Source organism: Pan troglodytes, chromosome 3, assembly GCF_028858775.2.
Source record: "Pan troglodytes isolate AG18354 chromosome 3, NHGRI_mPanTro3-v2.0_pri, whole genome shotgun sequence".
NCBI lineage: Eukaryota > Metazoa > Chordata > Mammalia > Primates > Hominidae > Pan > Pan troglodytes.
In genome coordinates, this window is record NC_072401.2 from 123146143 (window position 1) to 123173001 (window position 26859).

Genomic DNA, 26859 nt, shown 5'->3' on the forward strand with positions numbered 1-26859 from the left:
TCACGCCACTGCACTCCAGCTTGGGCGACAAGAGCGCAAGAGCGAGACTCTGTCTCAAAAAGAAAAGAAAAAAGAGTAGAAGTTCTCCTATAAATGCATTTGCTTGCTTTTTAAAGTAAACTTAACTGATTGATTTTGTTACCAGTATAAATTAAGAAGATAAAAGCTGCATATCAGAACAATCAACCCCCCCAAATTAGGATTCCCAAACTTATGATGTGGTCATTAACATTCTAGTGCCTTTTACACAGAACTTATAATGTCCCATAAACTGTCTTTCACTAATGCTTGCTGTTCTCTTACAGTCCAAGGAGTTTCCAGGCAGTTTCCTCACTCAATGTGTTTTGAAAATTTCCTCTAGTCAGAAGTTTGGAACTTGTATTGGTCTGTTCTCATGCTGCAAATAAAGACATACCCAAGACTGGGTGATTTATAAAGGAAAGAGGTTTCATGGACTCACAGTTCCCTATGGCTAGGGAGGCCTCACAATCAAGGCAGAAGGCAAAGTAGAAGCAAAGGCACGGCTTACATGGCAGCAGGCAAGAGAGCTTGTGCAGTTCCATTTATAAATGGAACTTCCATTTATAAAACCATCAGATCTCATGAGACTTATTCACCACCATGAGAACAGTATGGGGGATCTGCCCTCATGATTCAATTATCTCCACCTGGCCCCATCCTTGACACCTGGGGATCATTACAATTCAAGGTGAGATTTGGTTGGGGACACAGCCAAACCATATCGGGACTCAAAATTTACTTTAACATAGAAATAAGTTATAAATTATGGTTATATTTCCTGGAAAGTTAGCTTGAACTTGTTTCAATAACAGTGTAGGGAGGTATTTAAGAACATAAGGCCAGAGGCCTGGAATCAAATCCCACCTCTGCTGCTCACAGGTTGTGTGACTTTGAGAAAGCTACTTAACCTCTCCGAGCCTCAGTTTTTCCCTCAGTAAAATGAAGATATAGTCGTTGTACCTACTTCATAGGGGTGTTATAAGGATTCTGTGTTAATGGCACTTAAAACTGTACCTGGCATATAGTAGGCACTAGTAAGTATTAGCCACTATTAGTTCACTATGTGAATTATAGAACTAACAATAGAAATCAGAAGTCTGTTTCCTAAAGCAAGGATCTACCCTATCTGATTTAGATGCCATTCTATAATAGTATTTGCTAAGTTGTAACACTGGGCTGTCAGTTCTTCTAGGGGCAGGGACAGAGTCTTATTTGACATTGTCACACCAGTGTAATCATAAAGCTGGCAACATAGTGAGTGTTCAATAAATGGTAAGTAGTAATAACAGTAGTGGCAATTGAAACAGCCGTGGTAGTTGGAACAGCAGCCATTCAATAACTATTTGTGAAATGAAGAGATCCCATAGTGAGGAGGGGGAGGGAGCGACTTTTCTTCTTCTGCTTTGGGTACAGTGCCAACCTCAAGTAAAATTTGAGAATGGGCAAAACCTTTCTTTGGCATCTCTCTACTCTTTCTCTACATCTTTGTCTACCTTATAATGCCTTGTTTCCTAGCACCTATGAGCTCAGTGACATCGTATTGTTTTCATCCTTCCAGGATCTTATCTCTGGCCTGCCATTACCCCAAAAGGGCTCCATGCTTCTCAATGACCTTTCTATTCCCCGCCAGTCAAAAACTGCTATTCCTTCAGGGCAGTCAGTCTCAGTTAGCTGTTAAAGGGAAAGTATTTTATACAAGTTTGTACTAATGTGTGTGAGCCCCTAAAAGTCCTTAATGCTCCAAGGGATTTACATTTTTCAAAAACAACAGTAAGTGTCCATTTAATGGAATTACCAGCTGTGTATTAAAGTCAAGTGAAAGGAAGATGCTTTTAGGGGAAGGGAAGATACTAGGAGCTGCCTACAACTCCCCTGTAGGGTTTCTGACTTTTTTCTTTTATTCTTTTTTTTTTTTTTTTTTTTTTGAGATGGAGTCTCGCTCTGTCACCCAGGCTGGACTGCAGTGGCGCAATCTCGGCTCACTGCAACCTCCGCCTCCTGGGTTCAAGCAATTCTCCCGCCTTAGCTTCCCCAGTAGCTGGGACTACAGGCGCCCGCCACCACACCCAGCTAATTTTTTGTATTTTTAGTAGAGACGGGGTTTCACCGTGTTAGCCAGGATGGTCTCAATCTCCTCACCTCATGATCCACTCGGCCTCCCAAAGTGCTGGAATTACAGGCATGAGCCACCGCAGCCAGCCAACTTTCATCCTACCCATTACTAAAAGTTATAATTTTCTACCATTTTGAATTTGCCCCACCCCCAACCCCATTAACATCTACCAATAGCATTGTCAAGATGGGCTCCCAATTTGAGGAGGGAGTGGAAAATGGGTTGAGGGGCAAAGCTAGGGGATTTATGTATAGTTTCAATATTGAGCAAATAGAGACAGAAATTTATTATTTTGGGGAGACAATTCTCCATGAGTGCCTCATGTTTCTGTACACCTTGAAAGCAGAGGCAATGGTTACCTTTGTTCTGGAATATCTTTTCAAGGATGTTTATATGGCAAACAGCAAAGAACTAGTATGTGTACTGTTCTGTGTAATAAAGATAACGCTCTCCTTGGGGCAAAGGTCAGGCATGCCTACTGACTGTTATAAAAGATTCAGGTTACCTAAGCTCCAGGTTCTTCTCTTGTAATGCAACCTGCTGCATGTGCAGGTGTCATCTGCCCCTCTCCATGTCACTCTGTGGGAACTGAGACTCAGGCACAAATACTGGCACAAATACTGGCACTCTGGATACTGCTATTGCTATGAGTAATAAACCGTCCTTTGTGTCTGGCGGGGGAGTTTTGTGCCTTCTGCCAGCATTCATGAAACTGTGGCTAACTACCTTGTTAGCTTGCCAGTAGGGTAAAATTTCAGATCCTTCATAGTTCTTAACAATTATTACATTTTATAGGCCAGGCACAGTGGCTCACGTCTGTAATCCCAGACATGGGATTACACCCACTTTGGGAGGCCAAGGTGGGTGGATCTCTTACGTTCAAGAGTTCAAGACCAGACTGAGCAACATAGTGAGACCCTGTCTCTACAAAAAATTAAAAAAAAAAAAAAGCCAGGCACAGTGATATGGCACGGCTCGTGCCTGTAATCTCAGCCCCTCTGGAAGCTGAGGTGGGAGGATCACCTGAGCCTGGGCTGTCAAGGCTTTGGTGAGCCGAGATTGTGCCATTGCACTCCTGCCTGGGTAACAGAGTCAGATCCTGTCTCAAAAAAAAAAAAAAAAAGATTAGGTTTTATAGATGGAAAATTCACAGCTCTCTCCAGATCAGAAATCTCCAAGAGTAAATTAGTGTCTTAAAGGGGTTGTAATAACTTTCCTATGTGACTAAGTGCATTATTAATCAATTTTTCTATGATCAAGTACTCCTTTACATACCTGCTAATACAATTTTTGATATGAAATCAGTCCTAGAGGGAATCAATGTAAGATACAGACTTGATGAGTGCTTGCAGTTTTTTATTGACAATCTGAAGAATGACTTGACTCTAAATTGCAGCTCAAGGCTTAGAATGCTATTGTGTTTGGAGATTTGAGGAAAGTGGGCGTGAAGACTTAGTGTTCATTTCCTCAACCTCTCTCTGTGTGAACATACAGAAATCAAATCTGTCTAGCCTCTCTTTTTGGCAAGGTTAAGAACAATTCCACTTCATCCTAATCCCAATGATTCCTGCCGACCCTCTTCCAAAAACTATTTAAAGACATGTTCTTCAAAGTTATATTTGTCTTTCCTTCAGGGAGAAAAAGAATACCAATCACTTATAATATGGAAACTAGCAGAAATGGGTCACATAAGTCATCTGTCAGAAATTGGGAAAATAGAGTAGGTCAGTCTTTCCAGTCATGGTACTTTTACCTTCAATCAAATGAGATACGATAATTTCTTATTTATATTAATTCTACCCAGGCTGAATTCTTAAGACATATTTAAAATGTTAATTAAAAATGTAAATGCAATTCTCTTTACTTTCCCTTTTCTTTTATGTCAAATTTATTCTGTGCTACATGCACACCTCTTACAGGTTCCAAATGCAACCCCATGCTAAGTTCTGAATTACTAATAATGGACTTAGGATAAGGTTATTAGTCTCCATATTACCAGGTTAGTGGTTAACCACTTTGACGTTGTTTTGTTTAAAAGCAGAAATATCTACCACCACCATTGATTGGAGAAAGACCTGACTTACTGATGTCTGACCAGACATGAATTTCGAGAAGTGAGGGTGAAACTCACTTAAACACTCTGTATATATAAAGGACACTGTTTCCCCATTGACATAAACCATGCCCTTCCTACCTCCCATTAGCCAGCTCTAATCTTCAAATGTAACTCTTTTATCCTATAACTCTTAACTTTAGGCAAAAGTGTTAAGATAAAGCAAAAGGAAAGAGAAATAGAAAAGACAAAAAAATTAAAATGTTATCTTTTCTCCCAATATTCACCTGGAGCGTTGCTAATGTACTGGTATCATGCAAGATTCCCCTATATTCACCTGGAGTAAATTATCTTGAAAATGTATGAAATACCCATACAAGATGCTCAATGGCCTCATTTTAATGCAAATTTTGGTTAAATAATTAAAATTACAAGATATTCACATGGCAACATAGAAATATGTAATTCAACTGTTAATCCTTTTGATATGACATTATGATTATTATAATGTCTTTAAGGATTTTAGGGATAAAGGAAAGGGAGGAGATTGTACTGTCCAGGTAATCATGAACTATGTGGGGTTGAAACATTTTAAAGGACATCTAGTCTGATCAACTTATAATGTTTGAATCCCTTTGCACAATCCTGACTAAATGTTCATACATATACATTAATATTTTCATCACTAAACAGTTTTTAAGAACATGATTCATTTACCTCTATAGATTATTTTTTAATGTAATAAATTCTTTTTTTTTGTTTTTATTTACTTTTTTTTCTTTTCTGTAAGTAATTTCTTAAAAGAGATTTGGATGCCAGGAAAAAAATTTCATAGTGTGGCTTACATCTTAATCAATGAGTCAAGTCTGTGAGTAAATGCCCTTAGAAAGAAGATTGTTGTATATCTTAGTGATGAGATAAGCACTCAGAGGGGGACTTTAAGTGATGTCTTTGAGGGTTCCTAGAAGGCATTGATGTCCAACACCATGTATATCTGCGAGAAGTGGAAAAGTCCAACTGGACCTGTGTATTAGGCTATTCTTGCATTGTTATAAAGAAATACCTGAGACTAGGTAGTGTATATATAAAAAAAGAGAGGTTTAATTGGCTCACAGTTCTGCAGGTTTTACAGGAAGCATGGTGCTGGTTTCTGCTCAACTTTTAGGAAGGCCTCAGGAAGCTCACAATCATGGTGGAAAGTGAAGGGGGAACTGGCAGGTCACACGGCGAAAGCAGGAGCAACAAAGAGGGAGAGAAGGTGAAGGGAAGGTTGGTGGGAGGTGCCACACACCTTTAAACAGCCAGATCTTGTGTGAACTCAGAGCAGGAGCTCACTTAACACCAAGAGGATGGTCCAAGCCATTCATGAGGGACCCATGATCCAAGCACCTCCCACTGGGCCTACTTCTGAGATTGGATTACATTTCAACATGAGATTAGAGCAGGGACATACATTCAAACTATCTCAATGTGTAAAATATAAAAATTCAGTAAACAATAGAGTTCCTATTGAAAATGTGTGCCTTTTAAGTTCAAGTCTTGGATATAACCAGTCAGAACCTCTGTTATAATTATGAGTTGGGGATGGGGATAGAAGGCATAATAAAGATCTATATTGTTGTGAGCCAAGAAGGAGACAGGTTATACCTCTTTGCGTTCAACAGATTTAGGCTTGACTACCAAACAGGAGAATGCTCTACAATATAATGGAAAGTGAAAGCTTTGAATCTTGGCTTAAAGGTGATTTATTCTGCAAAAGGAGCTCTGCCCAATGGACTTTTCTGGCACCCTCTGAAGGCTGACACTTTCTGTAGAGCCCAGGAAAAATAATAAAAGACTTAGTATCTACATCAAACAATTCCTGCACACTAAAGTATTTCTTCTAAAAATTATACATTAATCTTGGCTACTGAACAACAAAAAGAAGTCATTGCTTTAGGATGTTTTGTTTGCTTTATGAGGACTTTCCTCTCACTCAGCTGTTTACCTAGCAGCTTAAAATTCTGAAATCCCAAAGGAAAGAGACGCTTCTCACACATCAGAAAGAAGATGGCAGGCTACCAAACCGTAAATGGCTCCAATTTTCATGTAAAGTCAGCTGAGTGAATCACAGGTGGATTTTTACCAAAAATGCACTGAAGGTCCTCTGCCACCAATAATACCTTATTTAAAAATGATCAGCTCATCCTTGGCTAGAAATATTATGCATACTGTAGCCAAATATATTAAAATATAAATAAAACAAAGACACCTCTGGAGATAGTTCAGCAAAAACCCAATATCCAGAAATAAATTGATTTAGGAGGAATAGTAAAAGCTCATAACAGGCAGCAAGGGTGCAGTAAGGATTTATGGGTTGGAACTGTTATGGGGGGAAAATAGAATTGCTTAGCTAGAATGACTTTTTGGGAACACATATAAGAAGATTTTATTCATGACTTTAGATCTTTCAGAATATACTTTTATATAAATGCAAAATATACAATTCAGTCAAAAGCAGGAAAAAAATTACCAGTACCTAAGGATATAAAAAAATCTCAAGATAGGGCTGGGCATGGTGGCTCACACCTGTAATCTCAGCACTCTGGGAGGCAGAAGAGAGGATTGCTTGAGGCCAGGAGTTCGAGACCAGCCTGGGCAACAGAGCAAAACCTTTTCTCAAAAAAAAAAAAAAACCCTCAAGATAGTAATGTGGCCAAGAATGAAATGATCTTAAATACAGAAAATGTAAGATAGTAGATGATTTGCGACAGTCACAATTACAGTCCACATACTTTATCTCCCAGAATCTCAAATCATCATCATCTTCATTAGCAGCAGCAGTGGTTATTCTCTTCTACTATCCCTTACCACTTAATGTGCAGTAAGCATCTGTAAGATAATGCCCTGGAAACCTAAAATAAACCCAAATATATATGATCTTTTGATGTCTCCTCATTGCTTCCAGATAATGTCCTTTACTTAACACATAAGGCTTTTGGTGATCTGGCCCTTGCCTATCTCTCCAGCTTTGACTCCTGCTACCTTTCCTTTGAGACTTTGTATATGTGTTCCTTCTGTCTAGAATCCATTCATTCAAAAAACTTGTTGTATACCACCTGTAAGTCGGGCGCCATGGCTCAAGCCTGTAATCCCAGCACTTTGGGAGGCTGAGACCAGTAGATCACCTTAGGTCGGGAGTTCAAGACCAGCCTGGCCAACATGGTGAAACCCCGTATCTACTGAAAATACAAAAATTAGCTGGGTGTGGTGGCACACACCTGTAATCCCAGCTTCTGGGGAGGCTGAGGCAGGAGAATCTCTTGAACCTGGAATCAGAGGTTGTAGTCAGCCAAGATCGTACCACTGCACTCCAGCCTGGGCAACAGAGCAAGACTCTGTCAAAATAATAATAATAATAATAACAACAACAACAATAAAGAACACCAACCATGTGCCCTTCCATGAATGTCTACCTGGAAAACTCTTCATCCTTCAAGACTCAAAATCTCCTCCTTGAAGTTTCCTTCCTCAAGGAAAGTTGATCCCTACCCTTTTTACTTTTTAAATAATGCCGCCATTGTGCCTTGAACACAAACCTGGTACAGACTGGAACCACAATGAATGTTTTTTTAAGGAAGTAAAACCAAAACTATACAAGTGAATATATTCTAATTATCAAAAGTTTAAACGAGCATGAAGTAGTGAAAGTAAAAACTAACAATATTCTTTACCTTTTACCTCCTTCAGTCCTACTCCCCCCTCAGAAATAATTGTAGTTAAGAGTTTGGGGCATATTTTTTTCAGGCTTTTTTCAATACTTGTCTATAATAGCCAGTTTTACATGTTTAAAACCAGAGCTCCTGGAGCCAGGCTGCCTAGAACAGAATTTGAGTCTGCCTTTTTAATATTTTTGGGGTTTGAGGTGAATTATTTATCCTTGCTGGGTCTGTTTCCTTATCTATACAATGGCAATAATAATAGTACCTAGCTGATTAAGTGAATTAATACATAAAGCAACTACAGTGCCTAACATGTAGTACGTTTTTAGGAAGTGTTTGTTAGATATGCTATGCAAGTATAGGATTTTATGTTGCTTTTAAAAATACATAAGTGAAATTATACTGTACTTACTGTTCTGCAACTTGTTTTTATTTTCGCTTAACAATATATCTACCTCATTTTATAATATGGATATACTATGCTGTATTTAACCATTCATTATTTAATTTGTTTGTAAATTGATTGCCACGAGAATATTTTCCAGAAAATCCCTAAAATTTTTGAGTCATAGTATATACACACTTTGTTTATTTGTGCACTAACAAATTGCCGTATGAGGAGGATGTTTTTAAATTCCCATCAACAGCCCTAACCAGCAGGAATCAAGAGTGAATCAAGTACACACTGGGCAAGACATATCCCCCTGGTCACATAACCTCATGAACAAGTGTCAAGAAACCTTGGAGGTCCAGGCTCGGTGGCTCATGCCTGTAATCCTAGCACTTTGGGAGGCCGAGGCGGTGGATTGCCTGTGCTCAGGAGTTCGAGACCAGCCTGGGCAACACGATGAAACCTCATCTCTACTAAAAATACAACAAATTAGCCAGGCATGGCAGTGTGCGCCTGTAATCCCAGCTACTCGGGAGGCTGAGGCAGGAGAATTGCTAGAACCTGAGAGGCGGAGGTTGTAGTGAGCTGAGATCGCGCCACTGCACTCCAGCCTGGGCGACAGAGTGAGACTCCATCTCTTAAAAAAAAAAAAAAAGGCAACCTTGCAGTTACCTTTTCTCACAGCCTCCTTCTTGTTTCTAGCTGCCGGGGTCATGAAGGAACGTGAATATCCTTAATATCTCCTTTCCCTACACTCAGCAGTTCCAGCCTTCCCATGACCCCATTGTCTGCCTTGAGTCTACCAGGACTGTCTTTGTTAGGCCCTGTATTGGTTCATTTTCACACTGCTGATAAAGACATACCCAAGACTGGGCAATTTATAAACAAAAAGAGGCTTAATGGACTCACAGTGCCACGTGGCTGGGGAGGCCTCACAATCATGGAAGAAGGCAAAAGGCACATCTTACATGGTGGCAGACGAGAGAGAATGAGAGCCAAGTGAAAGGGGTTTCCCCTTATAAAGCCATCAGATCTCATGAGACATATTCACTACCATGAGAACAGTATGGGGGAAACTGCCCTTACGATTCAATTATCTCCCACCTGCTCCTTCACACAACACGTGGGAATTATGGGAGCTACAATTCAAGATGAGATTGTGTGGGGGCACAGCCAAACCATATGAGGCCCTTTACCTACATGTTTATAAGACTCACTGTAAAAGCTCCAGACTCCAAGCCACCTCTCCTCTCCCATCATATCTGCCCATTTCTACTTCTAGCTCCATCTCCCACATATTCTTTTTTTTTTTTTTTTTTTTAGATGGAGTCTCGCTTTGTCAACAAGGCTGGAGTGCAGTGTCGCAATCTTGGCTCAATGCAACCTCCACCTCCCGGGTTCAAGGGATTCTTCTGCCTCAGCCTCCTGAGTAGCTGGGACTACAGGTGCATGCCACCATGCCTGGCTAATTTTTGTATTTTTGGTAGAGATGGGGTTTCACCATATTGGCCAGGCTGGTCTCAAATTCCTGACCTCATGATCTGCCCGCCTCGGCCTCCCAAAGTGCTTGGATTACAGGTATGAGCCACCACGCCCGGCCCACATATTCTTTACCAAACTCTTGAACCCCTTTCCTTTGTTTCTTCCGGAACTCAAGATTCTTCCTCAGCAAAATCTGCTACATATTCATCCCCTTTTGTGAAGGAGTTTCCTTTACCTTCTTGCTCTGCAGAAAACCTGGTTGTCTGAGGATGCTTCTTCCCTTACAGTCTTCTCAAGTCAGGGCTGATTTTTCTACTACATCCTTCTATATTTATGGGCCTGGAATGACTTTAGGTCTCTTTGATCTTTTTTCTTTTTTCTTTTTTTCTGCTTCAGACCATTCTCCCTCCTTTCTCCCCAGCTTTGAATGTAATGTCATTAAATGATATTACCAGCTAACCTTGTTGTTGCAATTTCTCTCTGTCCCTGAGCCCCTCCTAATTTCTCTATGACTTTAGCTCCTGACTCATTATCACTCTCTTCCATACATTTTCTGTATTAATTTTTGAAAAGTCAGCATATACATAGATGATCTTTCTAACACCCTGGCCTCTCAGTTTCTTGAATTCCTTTCTATCTTGTCCTACACCCTACCCCAGCCATTATGCATGATCACACTCTAGAAGTTATTGCAACAACTAACTAAAACCCTTCCATAATCTTAATTTCATGCACCTTACTCTCTGACCTTACCACCTCCTGTAGTTGCAGGTCATTCCCTCTATTAGCACAACTCTAGCAATCCTTCAATCTTTTCAGAACCTCTAATCCATTGACCTACCCTTTTTTGTTTATTCCAGTGGCCCCTTACCCAGCTTGAAACCCACAACCATCATCATAACGATTCCCTGCATAATGTGCTCAACCCCCTTGCTCCCTCTCCCTTCTTTATATTCACTTGGCAAAACCAACTGTACTCAGCCATGCTTCTACTTGTGCAGCTGGATGAGCCTCGAGGAAAACACACAGTGGCACTGTCTTGCCCCACATTAAATCAGGACCAAGAATGTCAAGTGGGTTCTTACGCTGCCTGGCCATCATAACACAGAAGGCAGTAGGGGATGGGGGTGAGTAGAAATATGTGAAGAGTTATACCTTGTTTCAAGAAAGGATAACAATATGGATTAACTCTATGAGGTGACAGAAAAATATACACTGAAATATATGTTATTTATCAACAACTACTATTGTTTTTATAAATTATTTTCCCTTCAGGATGTTACTCTTGGGGATAGGGACTACCACTCAATAGATTCTTAGAGAATTTAATTTTGACTAGAATTTTTTTGTTATAGGTAATGATGTAAACTGATAAAGATGGTAGTAGGGGTGGGAGTGATGCTGATGTCATGGACCTAGGTATTTCCTAAATGTATTTTATCTATACGCCATTCTCCTTAACCTTGATAGTCTTTATGTTCTTGCTAAGCAATAACTGAATGTGCTTACAGGGCTAGACTGAAGTTTTTAGTTCCGAGAACATTATGGCTTCTTCAGAGCAGAAGTCATATATTCTTTGTGAATCTCCATCCCATGGCCCAAATCCATTTTGTTTCTTTTCCCATTGCTATTTTTTTTATTACTGATATTTTTGGCCCATATTTAAGGTATAAACCTACTTTGGGAGCAAGGGACTAAATTGGATAAGAGGTAGATAATCTTAGTAATAATCCTTTCCTTAAAACCTTTTTTAAATGAATAATCTGGCCTGTAATCCTAGTAATTTGGGAGGCCGAGGCGGGCAGATCACGTGAGGTCAGGACTTTGAGACCAGCCTGGTCAACATGGTGAAGCCCCATCTCTACTAAAAATATGAAAAAAAATTAGTTGGGTGTGGTGGTGGGTGCCTGTAATCCCAGCTACTCAGGAGGCTGAGACAAGAGAATCACTTGAACCAGGTGGTGGAGGTTGCAGTGAGCCAAGATGGTGCCATTGCACTCCAGCCTGGGTGATGAGAGTGAAACTCTGTCTCAAAAAAAAAATTAATAATCTGATGTATTACCTCCTATAAAAGTTTTGGATTTAAAAAAAAGGTTACTAGGATGCCTAACCAATGAAAAAGAGTGCAAATAAGTCGTCCATGAACTGATTCCTTTAAATGGCATATTCTGAGATTTTTGTTTTTAGTTTTTGTCATCATTTGTCTTGATAATAGAATTATTTAAAAAAACTGATTCGGGTAAGGGACAGATTTTGGCAGTCTCACGTTTTATAATTAAGTAAATATGTTATTATAATTTAGAATTTTAGAGTTTTTTTAAAAGCCACATAGGTTTTTGCATCTGACACAAGTCAAGATCGAGACTGATTGATGATCATTATCAGTGTATTAAGCATGTATTTATGTCATTTATCTAGCATGTACTGCCTTCAAACTTTCCTGAATTAGCAAAAATTCTTCCCCATATTTCTTTTTAGTAACTCACTGATATATGATAAATGATGAAGAAAATAAATGTTAAGCCTTTCATTTTTGCCATTGTTAAATGGTTTAAGGCTTTGATTTTCTATAACTATTTTATACTCTAAGAAAAAAGACAAGAATTTTTTCCTATAAAATCTCAGTATCTTATTTCTTAGTCACACTTTAAAACTGAAGAGATTAGTAATTTTTTCTACGTCAATATGTGAAATATGCAATACAAAATTGTACAAACCCATTTAATTCCATTCTCTGTCTTTGTCAATCAAACATCCTCCCTGATAAGAGCACAATTATTTGATTAATTATAAATCGCTATTTTTTGATATGATATTCACAGTAGAATAATTTATAATAGACAAAATTACAAACAAGAAGATCTTGGTGTTCAATGGGATTTATGGTGTTTTCATGCAATGGAATACCGAACTGACACAAAAGTCATGTTAGAGAAGAATATTTATTGATGTGGGGAAAAGTTCATGATATCCATTACACAAAAATTGTGAGCTATGGAACTTTTATGTATAGCTGCACGCTGTATTTTTTCATCAAACCAACATAGCAAAAATGCTACAAAAACTTACACTTATTCCTGGGGGCAGGAAGCGGGAGAAGGCATTGAGGATGTTTTATGATTCTTAAATTTTTCTTTAAGTTTTTTCTATGTTTTTCGAAGTTTCTGCACTGACCATCTGTTAGCTCAGTAAGTAGAAAAAAACCTTTTTAACCTAATTGCTGAAATTTAAATGGTTTTATTTAATTTCATTATCCAAATCAGCCAATATTTATTGAATGCCAGCCTAGTGTAAGACACTGTAGGAAGACATTTTTAAAACAATTTTCCCTGCATTCAAAGAGCTTCCAGATTCCGGTTTTAGAAGAATTAGGTGTAAAAAATATAAAATGTTAAAAAAAATCAATAAAGTTTAAAGAAGTAAATCCAGGCATGGAAAGGTGATAAGTGACATATGATTGATTATAGGGACACTTATTGCTAGAGGATCACTTACTCTCTGTTTAACATTCTTGTGTTAAATCTGATAAAATACGAATCTAAACAATCCATGCCTTTTTCTTTCCTATTTGTGCAAAAACCTGGTTGTATTTCACTGGTGACCTCATCATTAGTGAATAATCCTTTTCTTGAGTTTAATTTCAGTGGCATTTAGTAAAGGAAGCACAGGTTTGGAACCTCCTAGGTCCTTGAGTGCAGGAGTATACACTTATCATTTCAGACAAATCCTTTGTCTGAGATTTTTATTTAGATACAGGCTATAAAGTTTTCTTCCTTCCCTAATTTCTGATGTGGATTGAAAGATAGAGGAGGGGAAAAAGACACATCTTTTTGCTGTGGAGCTCTTAATATCTTTTCTAAGTGATAGAAGGGAGAGTATGGTAAGCTAATCAGTCATTTAGTCAATGGCTATTTTTTGAGAGATACATAGAAATATACTAGCACCAAAGCACAGTGCTGCATGCCAGTCAGTGAAGTGGCAAAATAAAGAGGATGGAACTGAAGGTATTTAAATAATTTCAAATAAGGATCCTAACTTTATTTTTCCCCCTCAGTATTTAACCATCTTTGTTCATTCCTCCCATGGGAAACACTGGGAATGAATTATTGTCATTCAATGAGGCTAATTCTACTGTAAAGCAATATGCTACTTAGCACCATTAAGAAAAATAGTATTTTTTAAACCTATAATAACAGAAACTGATGCTTTAAGTTTCCCTGAATGTTATCTATGGGTAGGTAACACAAATAATTGTTGAATCATATTCTTCTGTCACACCATATAGATTTTCCCAGATCTCCTTCCAGAGTAATTTTCAAAACCATGTGTGAGAATATGTATTTTCCCCCAGAGGGGACGTAAGCACAGGATAAATTTTAAAAGTGGTACAATAAAAGTGATAACAGGGTCTTAATGACATTTCTTCATGCCTGATAAGTGAGAATGATGCAGGGATAATTATTTCTCCATAGCACTTGTGAATTATATTTATCTAATGAAAATTTTATTTTTTCTCCCTATTATTGATTCTTCCCTCCCTTCCTCTCTCTCTTCCTTCCCTCCTTCCTTTTCTTCCACTGTAAAAAATTGTCTTTTTTCTCTCCCCTTTTTCCCTCCCTCTTTCCCTCCCTCTTTCCCTCCCTCCCTCCCTTCCTTCCTTTAATAATTTGCGTAGATATGTTTGAAATTAGATTTCTACAGCTACTGCTGGAGAGTGAGGGGGGTCTTTTCTTATCAATTTAACAAATAAAAAGGTTTATAAGCCGTGTTCTCTGGGACAAAACAAATATGGTTGCTCGAAAAAAACAACAGTAGCCTCCTTATTGAAACAGACCTCTTCAACAGCTCCTTTAAAAACTAAAAAATAATTTATTTAAAATAAAATAAGTATATTCTAACAAATGAATACTTTATTCAAGTAATACATTTGGTGTAAAAAATTTACATCACTATTTTTCCATAATATTAGAAAATTATTTCTCTGAAATAAAAACCTTCATTAAAGGATAACTTCATGGCGGGGCGCAGTGGCTCATGTAATCCCAGCACGTTGGGAGCCTGAGGTGGGCGGATCACAAGGTCAGGAGTTCAAGACCAGCCTGACCAACATGGTGAAACCCCATCCCTCTAAAAATACAAAAATTAGCTGGGCATGGTGGCACGTGCCTGTAATCCCAGCTACTCAGGAGGCTGAGGCAGGAGAATCGCTTGAACCCGGGAGGTGGAGGTTGCAGTGAGCTGAGATAGCGCCATTGCACTCCAGCCTGGGTGACAGAGCTAGACTCAAAAACAAAACAAAACAAAACAGATAAGTTCATAACATCATACTCACTCTTACATAGTTATAAGCCTGTTAAAACATACAAATTTCTCATTTAAGTGAATTTACCATTTACATTAAATAATATTTATCGAGCACCTGTACCTTTCTCTACCTGAAGCTAGAAATTCTGCTAATCAAATTACTGACAGAATAGGTAATACCCCCGACCTTTCCAGGAGTCACTGGTCACTGTTTATATTATTAATTAGTCAGTAAATTCTGAAGTAAATTTAGGATTTTTAAAAAAAGATATGGCAATTGTTTTTTTCTTTACTACATTTGGCCAACTGAATATTCTCTTTTTTTCTTTTTTTTTTTCACACGCCCATTGTGTCAAATGAATATTCTTGATGTTATATTTTTACCTGAAAATTTAAAAATTCTGAATAATTTCTCACACTCTAAATTCCCAGAGGATAACAAGAAGAGATAAAGGAAACTTTATGATCTTTCCAAGGCTCCTCCCTTCCTCCTAGTGATATGAGGAATAAACATAATAGCGTTTATTGAATGGCTTGGGGGGAAAAGCATTCTGCTGTCTAGAGTCAGAATATTAGAGTTGGAATCCTAAGAGAATACCTTGCCCAGCACCCTCATATTACATGTGAGAAGAATAATGAGCTATGAAGAAGCTAACTGACTTCCCCCATGTCACATGGTTGGCTAATTCCCTCACAAATCTGCCCATCTCTCTCCTTCAGTATCCTCCCAGTTGCTGAATGAGAAACTGCTCCCTTCCTCTTCAATCTCTCCCCAGCTCCCATCAGTTGCACCTCTGAACCACCTCTTCTTTGTATTCCCACTGCCTCCTTCCCAGTTCAGATACTCATGATCCCCAGCCCATGTTCTTGCAGCAGTTTGCCACTGTTCTCCTGATGTCCAGTGTCCAGGTTTCTTCTTCTCCCCAGCTTTCACTTCATTGCATTTTCTGCTACTAGAGTCATCTTTTACATCCAGACCAGATGCTGTCCTTCTTCTATAATCCCTGAATGACTTCCTGACCCCTGAATATAAAACAGTTATTTTTCTTTTCTCTTTTATTTTTAACATTTCAATTCAAAGAAGAATGTGATTCAGTATGTATCATAGATACATAATAATATAAACAGTCTCTTTTCTCAAGAGCTTAGAGCTTTATTAGGAAAAAATCCATGTATTAAAAAAGAATAATAATCTTTATGATACTTGAAATGATTTCACATGTATCATCTAACGAGCTTTATATATGATTCTGTATATCCAATATTTGCAAAATTTAAGGGACTTTTTTCTTTTATGTAATATTTGACATAAAAAGTAGATATATATATATAATGCATATGTAAATTATGAAGCATCGAAGAAAAATAAACCCTTATGTACCCACTTGTATTAGGGTTCTCCAGAGAAACAGAACCAGTAAAAGATACATGACTTCATAACATTATACTCACTCTTACCTAATTATAAGCCTGTTTAAACATACAAATTTATCCTTTAAGTGAATTTACTGTTTACATTAAATAATATTTATTGAGTGCCCACACCTTTCTCTACCTAAGCGAGAAATTCTTCTTTATGTAAATATATATACACATACACACACACACACATGTGCATGCATACACACACACACACACACATATATACCCACATGTATAAAGGAGATCTATTATGAAGAGATAGATTTATTTATTTATTTTTGAGATAGAGTCTTGTTCTGTCACCCAGGCTGCAGTGCAGTAGCACAATCTCAGCTCACTGCAACCTCTGTCTCCCAGGTTCAAGCAATTCTCCTGCCTCAGCCTCCTGAGTAGCTGGGATTACAGGCACCTGCCGCCATGCCCGGCTAATTTTTTTGTATATTTAATAGACACAGGGTTTTACCATATTGGCCAGGCTGGTCTTGAACTCCTGACCTCAGATGATCCACCTGCCTTGGCCTTGCCAAGTGCTGGGATTACAGGCATGAGCCACAGTGCCCAGCCATGAAGAGATTTATTATGAGAAATTGGCTAATAATGATTACGGGGGCTGAGAATCCCACTATTTGCTTTTTACAAACTGGAGACCTGGAAAACCCAGTGATGTAATTCAATCTGGCCTTTAATCAAGACAGGGTAAATCATCAGTGGGCTTCATGTCTTTTCCCGTCTTATACTATTTCTTGTAAGATCAAAGCATTTGGCCCAATTTGAATGTCCTAAACTCATCAAAGTAAGGTGACAGGGAATGAAGACAAGTTCCTTTTAATAACCCTGGCTTCTTTGTTCTCTGACAATCTTCAAAGAGTACTTTGCTCCTGAGGACAATCTTGTGAGACCAAAGCAAGTAAATATCCTTATTTTTGTGTCTTCATGTCTTTCATCAGTGATGCAAAATTATTAGCCATTTCTCTTGGAGAAGATTCTGTCCATTCTTTCATTTCTCTTTATCTGGAATTTCAATTAGGTGTTTGTTTAACCTTCTCATTTTATTCTCTGTGCCCCTTAATACCTCCTTAATATTTTTCTTCTCCTAATACTTCCTTGCTACATTCTGGACAGTTCCATTCATTTATTCAGCAAATATTTATTTAGCAGTTACTAGTGGTAAACACTATTTTGGGCAGTTGAGTACCTCAGGGAACAAAATAAATGCATCCCTACCCAGGAGGCGCTTACATTTGAAGAGATGAAATTAAGAAACAGACAATAAATGATAAATATAGTAAGCAAATTATGTAGAATGTAGAAGGTGATAAATGCCACGAAAAAAGGCAAGTAAATGCCATGAAAAAGGAGAACAAGATAATTCCCTCTCTGTTTTTATTGGTCATTTAACATTCAATTAAGTTTTTATTTTAAACAATTTTTTTTTTATTTCTAAATGTTCTACTTGATTATTTTTCAAACCTGTCTGGTCACTTTTGAAAGTCTATGGTTTCTGCTCATTTAAAAAGTTTCACATTTTACTGCTAAGATTATCCAAGGAATAGTAATTTTATATAATTACTAATTACAATAACAAAAGTTTTCAGGATCTCTGTATTTATTGCTTATTTCTATTTACTCACAAAGGTAGATTTTCCTTTGTGTGTTTGATAGTTTATTTTAAAATTATTTTTATTATGAGTTTGTTTCAGATTGAATGTAGTCTGTGAAAATTCTAAGGGCCTAAAGTGAAATTACTTCAGAGAAGATTGGGATTTTCTTTTGCTGGGAGCCAGGAGGCTGTGCTGATCTGGAATGACATTAGCCCTTCTGAGAATCCAGTTGTAAATGTTGAAATCTCAGGTTAAATTCTTACCTAGGGATTGGGATTGGCGTGAGATTTAGGTGTCGTATTCTGGTCCCAGTGCTGGTACAGGTGTTGCTCCTCAGATTAGTGGAGGCTTCTTACCATTTCCATTTCAACTCAATGTTTTTGTTTTGGTTTGGAGGCAAGAGCTAGCCCTAAGCTAATTCTCTTCTTTTTGAGCTCAGCAATTCTTTAAAAAGCATCATTTTAAAAATAGTTATTAACGAATTGGGGGTATTATAGTGGAGAACCATTCAGGGTATCTAGTCTGCCATGCTGCTAGAATTGAACTCAACACTAAGTTACCTTTCCTATTCCTATCCTGCAGCTTCTCACTAATTCAGCATCCTTTCCTCACTGCACTCCCAGTTCAATCTGGTACCTCATATTACCACACCTAGTATTTACATGCCTTTGTTTGTGCAATAGCCTTCATATCTATCTTCCCCTACTCCCAATAAATAAACTTCCACACTTTTCTTTGCTGCCCAGAGAAATTCTATCTGCCTTTTAAGCCTACTAGAAGGTCAGCTGTTCTGAAAACTTCCCCTAACCACCATGCCTCACCTCTCCAAGGCAGAATTAATTACTTCCTCCTTTATAAACTAATATCATTACCCTTGATACTAGGGTAGAGAATTGAGATTACTTGGGTAGAGATCAGCCTGCCAATTTGGTATTAAAGAACCATATCTTAGTCATCTGTGTTTCCCTAATGCATAATGTGGCCATTCAATAAATCTTGTGACAATTTAACCTAATTGTGGGATTCGCGATTGCAGTTTTGGTTGCACAACTCCCAGTTTACTCCCCTTAGGCATTCACTGCTCTTGGACGTTGCTATTATTACTCAGGAAGATTTTCTTGGCTTCAGATGTGGGAGTTTTGTGTATATCATTTGTCCTTCACACTCCGAGAATATTCTGATAGGTTTTTTTTAATCATACTCCCTTCTGTCAACAGAGTTTAAATTCTTTGTTAAAAATAGGATTGTCAGCATAAAACATTATTATTACTGCCAAAAATGGTGGTAAAACATATAGCTATGTTTACTTAATTACAATATTTCATTAGATACGGTCATTATTGGCCTGCACAAATTTTCAGAATGATTTACTTCTTAAGAATTTTGAAAGCTGGGAAAGTGGTATTCTTTACTTTTAAAAATTACATTTATAGTATATGAAGACATTTTAATTGTTAAAAAATTATTCTAATAATATCAAAGTATTTTGATTAAAAGTGTAAGTCCCTTTTCCCACAGTACCACTTCTACCTCATGGGTACTACTACTAACAATTTAGTGTACATCTTTCAAACATTGATATAGATATTGATATAGAATATAGCCATTAAGTTACAGTGCTATTTCCTTTACTAGAGAGCAAAAGGTCAAATTACATTGATTTTTCTGTCATTGAGTATTCATTTGATGTCAGCAATAGAAAAATAAACAAATATATATCAAGCTCAATACCAATCACATTGGATGCTAGGACACTAGCAATGACATTTTTGTCTTGCATTGGACAGCTTATGATGGAATGAGTTTGTGAGGTTCATAAGAATCAGGAAAAAAAGGGGTAATGAAAAGCAACTCTAATGACAAAATCACAATGCATCATGCTTAAGTAGTTATATAAAGCCATTATTCTGTCCAGTGGGGGTAATTTTTTTCCATTTTTTCCCAACTTATGGAAATTAGTTACATATTGCTTTTTAGCATATAGAGACCTGGCTTTAAAAAGCTTCTAGATCCCTAATTACTCTTAAAGTAACATTTTATTTCCTGTAAAATTTAGAAAAAAGCCTCTGAAAGCCTACGATCCTTTTATTTATAAAAAATAAGAAAGGGGAACATAATTTATGACCAAGAATTTGCAAATGAAGTGTGTTAAGAACACACTTATTTAATCTCTGGATGAAGGGTTTGCATCCCAATTACAGCATAGAATCTTGGAAGGAACTGAAAAGACCTTGTAAGTAACCAAGGGCAAATTCTTCTCTTTGCCGAAAAACGAGGGAATTTTGATCCTCCCCAGAATACTGCAGGAAGAGCACCAGGATCCCAGAAGTCCTGGGTTTGGATCTCAGCTCTGTCATTCTAAGCCTGAGTTCTCTTCTTAAACTGTGGTGAGAATAGCTATGGCATGGGGATGTAGTCAATGAGATTAGTAAATTACATGAAGTAGATGTGCCTGCCCTGTCCTTATATCAAATTGGAGAAAAGAGTCCACAGTGTTTTTTCCCTTCCCCATTCCACCTTGTCTAAGGGTACAGATCAAAGTTGTAGGAAAAGGGGGGCAAGAGTCTAAATCATCTGACTTACAGGCCAGTTAGCTTCCCATGAATTTCTTTTAGCCAAGCCCTGATGCCTTTCACCCTCTTCATGGAGATTATTTCCAGTCCTTAGACACAGAGATGCCCCTTCACTATGAATGCCAACTGTGTTCTTGGCTGATGATGGATCATGGCAGTCCTCTTCTTCCCCTTCTATGACTTTCCTTTGCCTTCAGGATAAAGTCCACCTCCTTAACATAACCTAAAAGGCCCCTGTTGACCTCTCTACCCTCTGTGTTTCCTCTTCTCCTTAGACACTCAGACCCAGCCACACTGAGCTATTCTCAGTACTGTGTTACCTCCGTGCATTTGCACAATCCCCTCACTCCTCACTAAGCAAATTCATACCCACACATTTTGTTTGTTCCAACTTAACATGTGATCCTTTCTAGGAAGTCTTACTCGACCTTGGATCTCATGCTCCTCATCATAGAACATATCCTAACACTGTGTAGTAATGGATGATTGACTTATGTGACTGCTCTGCTCAGCTACAACATCCTTGAATCTTGAAGAGACTGTGTGTTATTAATCTTAATATCTGTCACAGCTTGCACAATACTTTGCACTATAATTCTATTATTTATTTTTAGCTTTTTAGTTGAAGTAGACCATACATTCCAAAAGTACATAAATCATGTATGTACAGCTTAATGAATTTTAACAAATAAAACTTCTGCCATAACTAGCATCAATCAAGGAACAGAACATTAGCCCAGAATCCCTCTCCATGCCCTTTTTTCAGTCATTACTCCTCTTATTTCTAATACAATACAGTGTTTTTGAACTTTATATAAATGAAATCATACAGTACATATCTTCTTTTGTGTCTGCCTTCTTTTGCTCAATATTATGACTGTAGGATTCTAAAAGCTTTTTTAAAAAATGGGTAATATTGCTGTATCTAAGATTTTAATCAATGTATATGAGAGGTTTTCTATATCACCAGTTCAGAAAGAAGGCAGCTATTTTGAGGCACAGATGAAATCCCTCTCTAGTGGTTGTGGTGATAGCCTGCTCAGCATTCTTTTTTGTGATTTCTATCAACCCAATTTTGTTCAGGTGTACACCCCTCTATGAAAAGCCCAAGTGACTCCCAGTGGGCGGGTCTGGTTGATAAGCTTTCTCCCCCTTGCCAGGGATTGGCTCAGGAATGGGAGTCTCCATTTCAGCCACTGAGGAAATGTTGCTGGGGTTCGAGGTATCTTTTTGCCTCCTACTCCAGGAATGCATGCAGAAGCAACCCTCTCACTCTTCTCCTGGATGTGTCATGTGTGGGCAGTAGGTTCAGACACTAAGGCTACTCTGGTCGCCTTTGTCCTTGAGGATGAAGTTGATACAAAGAGGAAGACAGAGCCAAGAATCACAAAGAAATAGGGCTTGCTACTGCATTAAGCCATCCTCGAGCCTGTGCTACCTCTAAGCTTCTAGTTACATCATGTCATCCCGCAAATTTCATTATTGCTTAATGTAGTTTGAGTTTTTTTTAAAATACAACTAAAGGCACTTTAACTGGTATGTGTCCCAAGGACTCAGATGATTACTTGGAAGGCACATTTAATGGAATTGATGGTGATGTGAAGCTTTGATCTTGGGAAGGGGATGCGAGTCAGACAGTGAGGGATGGAGTGACATGGGACGGAGGGCTCCACCTACAACACAGGCTGAGAAGAAATCCCTCAGGAGTGAGCTATTTGCACACTGCTCACAATGCCTTGGGTTGTCAAGGCCCCGTGGGTATGCTACAGACTTGAGGAACCTTTTAAGTGAAGAACGGCAACATTGGGAGTGGTGGGGATGAGAGCAGCTGCCTGTGCCAGCAGGTAGAGAGGCTTCTCCTTTCCCCCTCCCATGGAGGAAAGGACGGCCAGTGCAACAGCAGTGGTAACCCTACATGGCCCAAGGGCGTTTCTTCAGAGCACAAGGAGTGCCCTGGATGGCAAGTTGCCAGATTTTGGTAGTACACATGCAGGAAGACAAGGTTCTCAAGTGCTGGACACGAGGCGAAGCACAGGCATGTCAGATCCCCAGTGTTTTCCCAACACTATAGTGTGAAAATGAGAGTGATAAAAGTGATAGGAAAGGGCCCCTCGGTGGATGGAGCTAGCTTCTCTCTCTCTCCTTCTCTCTCTCTCTCCCTCTCTCAATCTCTCTCTCTCTCTCTCTCTCCTCCTGGAGATAAGAGTAATTATATTGTCCACTAGGACTGAGAAAGCATGCCTGAGGGCACTGGAGTTACCATGGAGAGAGGACTCTCCAGTGAGAAGGCCATTCTGCATTTATGTGAGGTAGAGCTCAGAGTGATTCAAGCTGAATTTACAGAGAAAATAGTTCTTTCTGCCACCCAAGCTGGGGAAGTGGGATAGACCAGTTCTGTTGGCACACAGGATATGAGAGAGACTGTGGATGAAGGTGGCATCTGATTTGACTTGTGAGAGAAAGATAGAATTTATACTTGCAGTGGGGAGGATGTTTTCATTAAAGGGAACTGAAAGTGCAAAGGCAGAGGGGCAGGAAGTGCAGAGTGGCTATTCAGGGTATGTGAGAATGAGAGGGGTGAGGACATTTGGAAAGAGACATGTCTAGGTGGAAAAGAGTTGTGAATGCCTCTGAAGAGGTTCGAATCTTACACTATAGGTAAAGGTGAACAATTAAAGGATTTTACCATGTCAATGATATGATTTAAATTGGCCTCAAGATGATTAAAATCAGGATGGACTAGAATAGAGAAAGATAGCGAGTGGGGAGACCAAGTTAGAGCCCACAGCAATAGAACACAGGAAAGGAAGTGGGGGCCTGAATTAGGGTTGTGGTGATAGACTATAGAGAATTTCTGGAGGTGAACTTGACAAGAGTTGATAACTGATCGGATGTGAATATGGCATGATTAACAGAAACTGCATCATTGTCACAAAATCTAGTCCCAGAGGTTGATAATTTTTTCACATCATGTTACATTTTCCACTTAACCATCTTTCTGGTGAAATGATTCCCAACTTGCAGACTATTTTGGGAGTACATTGTAGCAAAAAAAAACACACACACACAAAAAAGTGATAAGTGTTACATGTAAAAAGAATTTGCCTGGAACAGACTCCTTTCTCTCATGGGGTTAACAGTAGTACTGCTTTTGATGAAGTGCATTGTGCATCCCAGTGATGGTAATAGAAAGAGAAGAATTTTGGGGGCCCCTTGCACCTACATGGCCCTCCCAACTCACTATCAGAACCTACCAGAAGTGAGTCAGAGCCAAGAACTGAAGAAATATTTTTTACAGTTTTTCAGAATTTGTTTTTTTGACTGGAGTGCATTCATTTTCTAAGCAAGAAAACTGTGCCTGGAACTTGACTCCAAAACATAATTCCCTTTATTAGTAAAGAGATGGAATTGTGAATGTGTTCCTTAAGGAATGGATGCCAAGAGCTTTCTTGATGATAAAAAGGTAACAATACCCCTTAAAGTAGTGTTTTTAAATGAATAACTTCATTATCTTTTCTTCCAGAGGGAAGACCATAGAAGCTTTACCATAGGGCCTAGTGTCATGATCATATATTTACTCCATAAATACCTGTGAGGTAAGTATCAGGAACAGATTCTAAGTAAAAGACCTTAGATGGGAAAACTCCCAAGCAGTGATATAATATTAAAGCTGTTGTTGTAGGAGAACTGTCTTATTCTTGGTTAGTTGGAAAATAAACAGATCTTCAGAGAAAAAAGTAGAAGGAAGGGTGTCTACTCCTGAGGGCTGTTTGGTTCACTCATTTAAGATTTGACTCAAGAGTTGGGCATAAAATTAGAGGGAAATCTCAGTTCCAGAGATTCTAAGCAGATTTTAAATTACTCATCCCCTTCCATGTTGTTGGCTTTGAGAATATCACTGACGACTATGGAGGGATCCTCAAGGTCCACAACTTCTTTCTCAGGGAAAGGCTAGCAATGACTTCTTAATTTTGACCTTGGCTGTTTAACAGATCTTTTGTTGTTGTTTGTTTGTTTGAGACAGGGTTTCTCTCTGTCACCCAGGCTGGAGTGCAGTGGTGCAATCTCAGTTCGCTGTAACCCCCACCTCCCAGGTTCAAGCAATTCTCCCACCTCAGTCTCCTGAGTAGCTGGGACTACAGGCAGGTGCCACCATGCTTGGCTATTTTTTTGTACTTTTGGTGGAAACAGGGTTTTGCCATGTTGCCCAGGCTGGTCTCAAACTCCTGGGCTCAAACAATCCTCCCACCCCATCCTCCCAAAGTGCTGGGATCACAGACGTGAACCACAGTGATCATTTATTTTCCCAGATTTACATTGCTTTGTGTAATCCAACCTAGAGGTCCAGTTTTTATGGCACATAGTAATTAGAATGACTAGTTAATCCTCGAAGGATAATCTGGAATATTTGCATTATATTTTACTGCATAGCAAATCCTGCACAGCCCCACTAAAGGAAAGGGGGCATTTAATACAGAGCAAGTAGTAATATATAATAAAAATGAAAAGCATTTAGTAGCAATGAGATATTGTGCCCCCAAATCATCCTTCCAATACCATGATTTGATAGTACAGGGAATGCTGGAAATTTTCCAAAAGAAAATGGAAATACAAGGATTCTATTTTTATTGCATAACAAGGAAAGGAAATGCTCAACTACCGCAAGAATATGTTGGAAGCATATGGATTTTGAACCAAAAGATGAAAGTGATATTATGCCTCTGGAAATTCAGTGTCTTCATTGTGATTTAAAGTGTCATAGCCCACAGTAAGCATCTTGGCAAAAGCAAAAGAAAAGAATGAATAAGAAGCCTAAGTTAATTATGAATCTACATTTCAAGATACGAGTAAGGAAAAAAGGCATAAACTAGCTAAAATTCTTATTCAGGCCAATTGTCTTTAAAATACATCAAGGCATTCTTAAAACTAACTTCATTGCCAGAAAAACAGCAAAGTATCACTATCCTAAGTATGATCTAAAAATTAATAATAAAAGCTCTTATCTATATAGAATAATCATTTCATTACTTGCTTCCTTTTGTTACCGTTCAGAAATTTAATAGTGAATTGGAAGTAACCTGAACCAGGAATTATTATTTCTCAATCCAAGAAAATTGATGGAAGATATTCATGGACTTGCTGCCTGTATCATTGAACTATTGTTGCATAACAAACAACCTCAAAACTTGATGGTTTAAAACAACGATTTATTTAGCTCATGATATTGCAAGTCAGATTGGCAATTTAGGCTGGGCTAAGCTGTGCTCATGTGTCTGCATGCAGCTATGTGATGTCTAGTTCACTGTGATTCCAGAGCTCATCTGGTTGTCAGCTGGGACCCGTTGGCTCTCCTCCATGTGATTTCTCATCCTTCAGCAGCTAGCCAGAGCTGGTGCTTATGGTGGAACAGGGGTCCAAGAGAGAAAGTAGAAGCATGCAAGAGTTCTTGAGGCCTAGGCTTATAACTGGCACAAGTACACTTCTGCTGCATTCTATTAGCCAAAGCACCTAACAAGGCCAGCTCAGATTCAAGACATGGGAAATAGACTCTATATCTTGATGGGAGGAGTTGCATGGTCACATTTTAAAATCATGGATACAGGGAGGTTGTTAATTGGGACCATCAAATGATCAATCTACTATACTAAAAACTCTTCTAACATTTGAAAACATTTATTAAAGAAGTATTGTTTTTCACTTGATTTTTTAAGTTGTTGTTGCTGTTTGTTTTTTTGAGACAGGATCATACTGTCACCCAGGCTGGAGTGCAGTGACATGAGCATTCCTCACTGCAGCCTCAAACTTCTGGGCTCAAGGGATCTTCCTGCCTTAGCCTTCAAAGAAGCTAGGATGCTTACCTAGGTGTCATACCCATTTCTTATTCCATATAATAAATCTCAAATTAGCCAGGTGAGATGACTCACGGCTGTTATCTCAGCACTTTGGGAGGCCAAGGTGGGAAGATTGCTTAAGCTCAGAAGTTAGATACCAGCCTGGGCAACACAGGGAGATCCCGTCTCTACAAATAATGAAATAAAATTAGCTGAGTATAGTGGTGGGCACCTGTAGTCCCAGCTACTTGGGAGGCTGAGGTGGGAGGATCGCTTGAGCCTGGGAGGTCAAGACTGCAGTGAGCGGTGATCACAGTGCACTCCAGCCTGTGCACTCCAGTGCACTCCAGGCGACAGAGCAACACCC

General features: G+C 38.7%; 1 long non-coding RNA gene across 2 annotated transcripts in view; it reads left to right on the forward strand.

The window, feature by feature from the left end:
- The window catches only part of LOC104006190 (uncharacterized), a 38625-nt gene that overhangs the window by 3864 nt on the left and 7902 nt on the right, over positions 1 to 26859 (forward strand). Inside the window, exons 1-2 of one of the 2 annotated variants that reach the window (XR_010156681.1) lie at positions 9608 to 9857; positions 24185 to 24257. This is a non-coding gene — a long non-coding RNA (uncharacterized LOC104006190). Of the gene's footprint in view, positions 1 to 9607; positions 9858 to 24184; positions 24258 to 26859 lie in introns of those variants that run through there. The other variant, XR_679790.4, reaches the window with a different exon arrangement.